Below are 7,607 nucleotides of genomic sequence, written 5' to 3'. Positions count from 1 at the left end.
AGCTGTGTCAGGAGGTGGAGCCTTCAGGAGGGGTTTAGGTCATGAGGGCTCCACATGAAAAGTCATTGTAAAAGGGCTTGACAGAGGGCATTTGATCTCTTCTGCCCTTCTGCCTTGCTGTGTTAGGACAGGGTTCCTCCCCTCCAGAGGATGTGGTGTTCAAGGCCATTTGAGAAGCAGAGCACAGCCCCTGCCAGATAACTTAACCCGCCAGCATCTTGATCCTGGCCCTCTGAGCCTCCAGAACTGTGAGAAGTACCTTTCTATTGTTTTTAAATTACTCACTCTGTGGTATTTTGTTACAGAGGTGCAAACGTATGAACATCCAGCTATTGAATGTAATATGCTATAATTGAATACCAATCTGTCATGATAACAAAGACACAGTTTAAATTTCAGAGCCTCTTTATGACCTCCTTAAAATCACAAAGACTTCAACATATTCTTTCCAATGATACAGCAAAGTATGAAGGACTGTCTTGATGTCTGCCTACTGTTTGAGGAGCTTCTCCTTAAATCGTGTACGTATATATTTTTTTTAAGAATTGACAGAATTCTGATTTAAAAGTGTGTGACATACTTAACAAAATAAACAAACATTGAGAAATATAGGCTAGGATATTTCTCACTCACAATTTTGGAGTAGGATACAATCTGTAACCCATAACCCTGTCACCCTATATTTTGTTATTATTTTTCAAGCTTCTTTCCAGTTAGTGGTTCTTTTTCTCAGTCTGATCCTCATTTAATTTCATTCTTTCCATCCATAGACTATACTCAGTCACTGATTCTAGTAACCTCTTCTTTCTGAATTCTGCAATAGATAAAGAAGCTTGTTGATCTTGCTAAAATAACTACTATCTGAGATCTAATTAGTTCTAGCCACATATAATCCTTAATAACTGTGAAATCTAAAGTGGAAATGTACTCCCTAAACCCCAAGTGATTTTAATGATGCTATCAGAATTGGGGAAAAAGGAAAAAAGCCTGATTATCTAATATTCTTATATGACTTTTGCAAAAGATGGCATGAGAAGAGCCTCCATAACTGTGAGAAGTAACTTTCTATTGTTTTTAAAAAACTAAAAAATAAATATTAAAAAAATAAAATAAATTACTCTGTGGTATTTTGTTACAGAGGTGCAAACAGAGATTTCAGTTCATTTTTCTGTCAAGACTTCTAATAAAGAATTTTTGAGAATGAGAATGGGTTAATAAGTATTTTTAGTTATATTGTAGCATCTGTGCCATCTGGTCCAGATAAACTAAATGTATTTCCTCCAATTTTGCTCCATTGACTAAGTGAGATCAATGCATATTAATGCATGTGTGCTAGTAATTTTTTTGTCCATGGATCACCCATATGCTAGAAACCAACTGATATTCTTCAGAGGCAGTACATATTGTGGAAAAGGATCAGATATTTAAGACTCTTATTATTAGTATAGTTTTAGAATTTTTTCCATGCTGTTAAATTTTCTCAGATGGGAAGAATAATATTCTCCTAACAAGTTTGTTAAATGAGGTGCTAAGTGTAAAGTATCCATTACGATTATTGGGACAAAGAGGTTCTTCACTAAATTGTATTATCACTGGTTTGATGTTGCTGTCTGTTATCATTATGGTGTTATCACTGTCACCACCACCACCCGGCAGAGCCCTGCTCATTTTCACCCTTCTTCCTCAGGGAAAAACTAACATGATAGCCAATCCCTAAGTGCTTTGTAATGGATCTGAAAAAAGCTTGAGGCTCTTATAACATGACCTTGACAAGAATATCAATAGAAATGGAAACTGCAAAAGATTTGTCTCTCCTTGTTTTCTATATGCAGGGATCTTCCCATCCTTAAGCTTTTAGAAGATCAACATTTAAAACACAAACACACCCATATGCACACACATTCTCTCTCACACACTCACTCATTCACAAAATTAAATTCTTAATAAAAAATTTTTAATTGAATATGTCCCCATGGGAAGTTCTCCTGCTACAAACAATGTTTAGAAGCAGCTTGAATAATTGGCTTCAATCCTGAAGAAATAGCTTGGCAATTCAGAGAGGATTCCCTCACTCATACTCTCAGTATCTCCTAATGTACAAACTGTTGGTTGGATGCTCATACACACCTGATGAGATTATGATTATTAAACTAACTTCATTCTCATTGAAAATTGAAACTTTTCTAAACTATTTTACATAAGAAGACTAGATTAGGATTATAGGTTTTTTGGAGGAAGACCACAGAGACAAAATACCATTCTAATTTCTTTTCCTTTTTTTTTTGGTTTGTTTGTTTATTTTTTATTAATTTTTAAAAATTTATATATGACAGCGGAATGCATTACAATTCTTGTTATACATATAGAGCACAATTTTTCATATCTCTGGTTGTATACATAGTATATTCACACCAACTCGGGTCGTCATACATGTACTTTGGATAATGATGTCTATCACATTCCACAATAATTTCTAAACCCATACCCCCTCCCATCCCCTCCAACCCCTCTGCCCTATCTAGAGTTCCTCTATTCCTTCTGTGCTCCCCCTCCCTATCCCACTATCAATCAACCTCCTTATATCAGAGAAAACACTCGGCATTTGTTTTTTGGGATTGGCTAACTTCACTTAGCATTATCTTCTCTAACTCCATCCATTTACCTGCAAATGGATTTTATTCTCTTTTATTGCTGAGTAATATTCCATTGTGTATATATGCCACATTTTTTTATCCACTCATCTATTGAAGGGCATCTAGGTTGGCTCCACAATTTAGCTAATGTGAATTGTGCTGCTATAAACATTGATGTAACTGTGTCCCTGTAGAATGCAGTTTTTATTAAACTTGTCCCTGTTGATACTGTCCTTAATCCTGCAGCTCCAGGTGGTGTTTGTCAAGGCACTCCTCTGTAGAGCTCCTCTCCCTCCCTTCCATGTTGCACTCCGTGAAGGAAGTTACCATCTGCAGTCTGCCATTAAGAAATTGGAGTTTTGTTCCACTTCTTGAGGGTAGAGGAGCTACATATTTTACTTGGAATTCTTCTGTTATTATGAGTGTGGTCTCATGGAGCCTTTTTATATGATTGGGAATGAAAAGACCCAGAGCAAACTAAGGCAGAAGAAATAAATGCAGGTTTGTTCTTATTGTAGTAGCAGCAAGCTGCAGTTGAGAACTCTCCCTTTTTCTCTTACTAGGCAAGTGACATGTCTATGTGATTTCTATAATTTTAAAAAATATATACAAGAATAGGAGTTAGGATTTACATTTTAAAATAAGACACACATATTTGAGAGTTCTTCTCTTCTTACATATTCAGTGTCAGAAAATATTGGGAGCATGAGGCTCATCAGAATATAGCAAAGCTACAGAATCTGATTCTAAAGAATCAAAATCTTTGATCTTAAACTAAGGAGGCTGGCAAGAGGTTTTGTATATTACAAGACACAGTAGATATTCCAAAGTGGGGACAATTTGCTTCATTACTTCTGTAAAAAATAAGTTCATTAATTATTTTGTAATTTCCCTTAAATTTTTTTTAAAAGGGATGACTTACTGTTCTTGTTCTGTGTTTTCCATCTAATGGGGAGGGAGCTTAGGCTATTCTGATTTGATGATTATAACCAAAAGTCATTCTTTGTGTTCAAACTTTGTTTATGCCAGTTATGCTTGTGTTTTAATTTACATATTTTACTTAAATACCAGGAAAACCTATATAATGGTATATGACATAGTCATGCCTATGAAAACTGAACTTGTTAAATATAATTTGCTACATAAGGTAAGAAATTGAAAGGGGTTAAAGATTTGGACAAAGGCTGTAAAATTATAGGAAGTTTACAATTTCAGATACTTTTTATCCAGTATTTAAATTTTTACTTTACTTAGAAGCAAATCCTCAAACAGAAATCATAGACTTCACATTGTAAATAGGGTGAGCATACATTTTGGGATGCTTGAACTGTCTGTTTTATTATTGGTGACCTAGTGTCCCATCCAATTTAGCATTTTTTTTTTTTTACTGAAGCAAAGTATTATCATTAGTGTTTCCATTAAATAAGCAAGGATGTTAATCTTCTATTTGTACTTGAGTTTCTGTTGTGGCCTCTTTATGAGTGTGTGTATCATGCATATAGTACATATGTTCTGTCTAGTAAAAATATTTGCCGAAGTAAGTTATACTGAATATAGGCCAAAATGCAATACTCTGAAAACGTTGGGTTGAAATGTTTATAAATTTCTAAATGAAAACAATTACTTTCAAAGAGTGAGAATATTTTCTCAATTAAGAAGTGTAAGTACAGAGGAAAGTTCATTGAAGCTGTAAACATTTAAAAATTGATCAACCTGAGTTGCAGCTGTGTCTAGCTGCCAGCGCTGCACAGCCACATCCAAGGAGAAGCCCAAGGAGGGTGTGAAGACAGAGAATGACCACATCAACCTGAAGGTGGTGGGGCAGGATGGCTCAGTGGTGCAGTTCAAAATCAAGAGGCACACTCCACTGAGCAAGCTGATGAAGGCCTACTATGAGAGGCAGGGCTTGTCAATGAGACAGATTAGATTCAGGTTCGATGGGCAACCAATTAATGAAAACAGACACTCCATCCCAGCTGGAGATGGAGGTCAGGACACCATCGACGTGTTTCAGCAGCGGATGGGAGGCATGGCCTCCAGAGGGACCACCCCACACCCTGCCATCCTCCTTGCATTTGTTGTTGAATGGTGAGCAACCAGGCTGATCACAGAGGAGTTCGAGAAAACCAAGGATAGTCACCGAAATGATCCTTCACGCACTTCAAGTGCCCAAACACTCATACACTTATGGTGGGACTGCAAATTGGTGCAACCACTATGGAAAGCAGTATGGAGAGTCCTCGGAAAATTGGGAATGGAACCACCATTTGAACCAGCTATCCCACTCCTTGATTTATACCCAAAGGACTTAAAATCAGCATACTACAGAGACACAGCTACATCAATGTTTATAGCAGCTGAATTCACAATAGCTAGACTATGGAACCAACCTAGATGTCCTTCAATAGATGGATGTATAAAGAAAATGTGGCATATATACTCGTTGGAATATTACTCAGCTTAAAGAAGAGTAAAATTATGGCATCTGCCAGTAAATAGTTGGAGTTGAAGAATAACATGCTAAGAGAAGTAAGCCAATCCCACAAAACCAAAGGCCAAATGTTTTCTCTAATATGTGGTTGCTAATTCACAATAAAGTGGGGGTGGGGGGACACTAGGGAAGAATAGCGTTACCTTAGATTACATAGAGGAAAGTGATGGGAGGGAAGGGAAGGGGATGTGGAGATAGGAAAGATAGTGGAATGAAACAGACATTATTACATTATATATATACAGTAATAATGTCTGTTTCATATACATGAACAATATGATTCTGCAACATGTACATTTAGAAAAATGAGAAATTATATTCTACCTATATATGATGCATCAAAGTGCATAAATGCATTCTACTGTTATGTATAACTAATTAAAACAAATAAAAAAATTAAAATAAAACAAAACAAAACTCTGCCAGGATGATTTTACAGCTTGCATTGGGCCAATCACATTGTTCTCTTTGTGAAATGAGTTGTAAGGTTTTGTTTTTGTTTTTGTTCTTGAGTTTGTTCATTGCCCCTCCAAAAACAATTTTTCCTTCAAACTTGTGGCTAAATGTTGGCTTTCAGTCCGTGGCCAGGCTGTCACCCCTGGAGTAGTGGTCACTGCTGGAGCTACTTGTCCGAATCATGTGGAGAGCTCATGTTCACACTGTGCATCTGTGGGAGAGTGTGGGGGCGGAATTCCACCAAACATGTTATTAAAATTCTAAAAGCTGCAAATGACAAGCTTGCTTCATCAAGCAGATGGTAAAGTTGAAGGCAAAATACTAGAATACTTCTTCAGAAGCAAAAAAGAAAGTTAAGTCCCTTTCAGTAGTAAGGCCCAAGTACTTTCTGCTCCTGAGTGTGTCCCGTCTGGGTCTGAGGCCCAGGATGCTACCCCAGCTCTCTTTGCCTGGGTGTGGGTATGTGGGCAATGATAGGCACAACCCAAACCAGCTTTTATCCTTTCAAAAAAAAGAAATAATTACCATGTTTCTCATTTGGTAATTGTATTGTGGCCTCAGATTTACTTCTAACAAATAATTATGGTCTCTCTATAAAAAGTAAGATGAAATATTACTGAATTTGCAGTTATGTTGTATAAAAGAGCTGTATAAAAGTGTGGTTGCAAAAGAAACCCACAGAAAGGTGACTTAGTGTTACAGAGTTTTACTCTGCCACTGTCCAAATAAATATCAAAATTATGCATTAGAACAGTGACTCCAATTCTGTGAGATATTTGGGAATCTATACCATTTAAAATGTTCATAATTCTGTCTATTGTCCTATAAGGATCCATTGTTGCTTGATGGCCATTCTCTGACTTTTATAGTTACCTGACAATGACCCATCACCTTCTTTCCTTCAAATCTTGCGGAAATTTCTTTGTTTCCTCAGTTTTGCTGTATGGGTTCTGGTGGGATGTTGTTGTCTCTATTGTTTGTTCACCAATTTGTACATTATGTTTTACTTTACTGTAAACAGTAAAGATAGTTTGGTATTCTGTCAACAAGTTTGTTTTTTGATCAACCAAAAAATTAAAAAAAAAAAACCCAAAGATGGTTTTGTACCTTTAAAGATGGTTCAGGCAATTTTGTGGGGGGAAAAAAAAAACAAGAAAACAAACTAGGAAAAAACACTAGAAAAACTACATCAGTTAAAGGAGTACCAGTGACCATATCAGCCATATATGGCCGAGAAACTGATTATAGTATGAAAATGTACATCAAGAAGACTTAATTTTTGTGCTTATTTTAAAATATTCAGGTAATCAATTTTAAGATTTTTAAACATTTGTTCTAATATACAATTTCATTTTTAGAAAGAATTTAAACTTTAAAAATAGTTGTAAAATAGAGCTATTTTTTAGTCAGTATTTCAAAAGTCATATATTTATATAATATATAGTCATAATATATACTATATAGTTATTATATATATATACACACATCAGAATAATGACTATTTTCACTCTCAAAAGTTATCACAATATGAATGTAAAACTCCAATCAGTAATTCTGTAATCGAAGAAATGTCCTTGATTTTCATTTTACACTTTGGTGAAAAATTACACAATTCTATTTCTAAACAAAAATACAATGTTTTATTCATGTATGTATGTTTTTTATATGTAACTATGTTGATGAATATATTCAATTGAAATTATTTCAGTTTGTAGGACAAAACCAGATAGAAGGATTTAAGGATATTTACCTTAAATGTAGTAAGTGGTGAAGCTGAGATTAGACCCAAAGTCTGTGCTTTTGTACCATGTACAACAGTCAAGATATTTTCAGTTCTTAAGTAAGCATAGCCCTAGTACAAGTGTTTCTCTTAAACAATAAGGAATTTAACTCCTTAGATAATAGCAAGACTGGAATTAGGGGAAATTCCAGGATTGGTTGATTTACTGGCTCAATAATACCCTTAAGTACCCATGTCCTTTTAGCATTTTACCTCCTTGTGACTGCAAGATATCTCAACAACCAGT

The 7,607-nt window shown here is 35.5% G+C and overlaps 1 pseudogene; it reads left to right on the top strand.

The window, feature by feature from the left end:
* The first annotated feature begins 466 nt into the window (after positions 1 to 466).
* LOC144257171 (small ubiquitin-related modifier 3 pseudogene) lies at positions 467 to 4,718 on the top strand (annotated as a pseudogene).
* Positions 4,719 to 7,607: the final 2,889 nt, after the last annotated feature.

This window comes from Urocitellus parryii, chromosome 10 (assembly GCF_045843805.1).
Source record: "Urocitellus parryii isolate mUroPar1 chromosome 10, mUroPar1.hap1, whole genome shotgun sequence".
Taxonomy (NCBI): Eukaryota; Metazoa; Chordata; class Mammalia; order Rodentia; family Sciuridae; genus Urocitellus; species Urocitellus parryii.
Note: the sequence above shows the minus strand (reverse complement) of the source record. Positions and strands in the feature narration are given on the sequence as shown.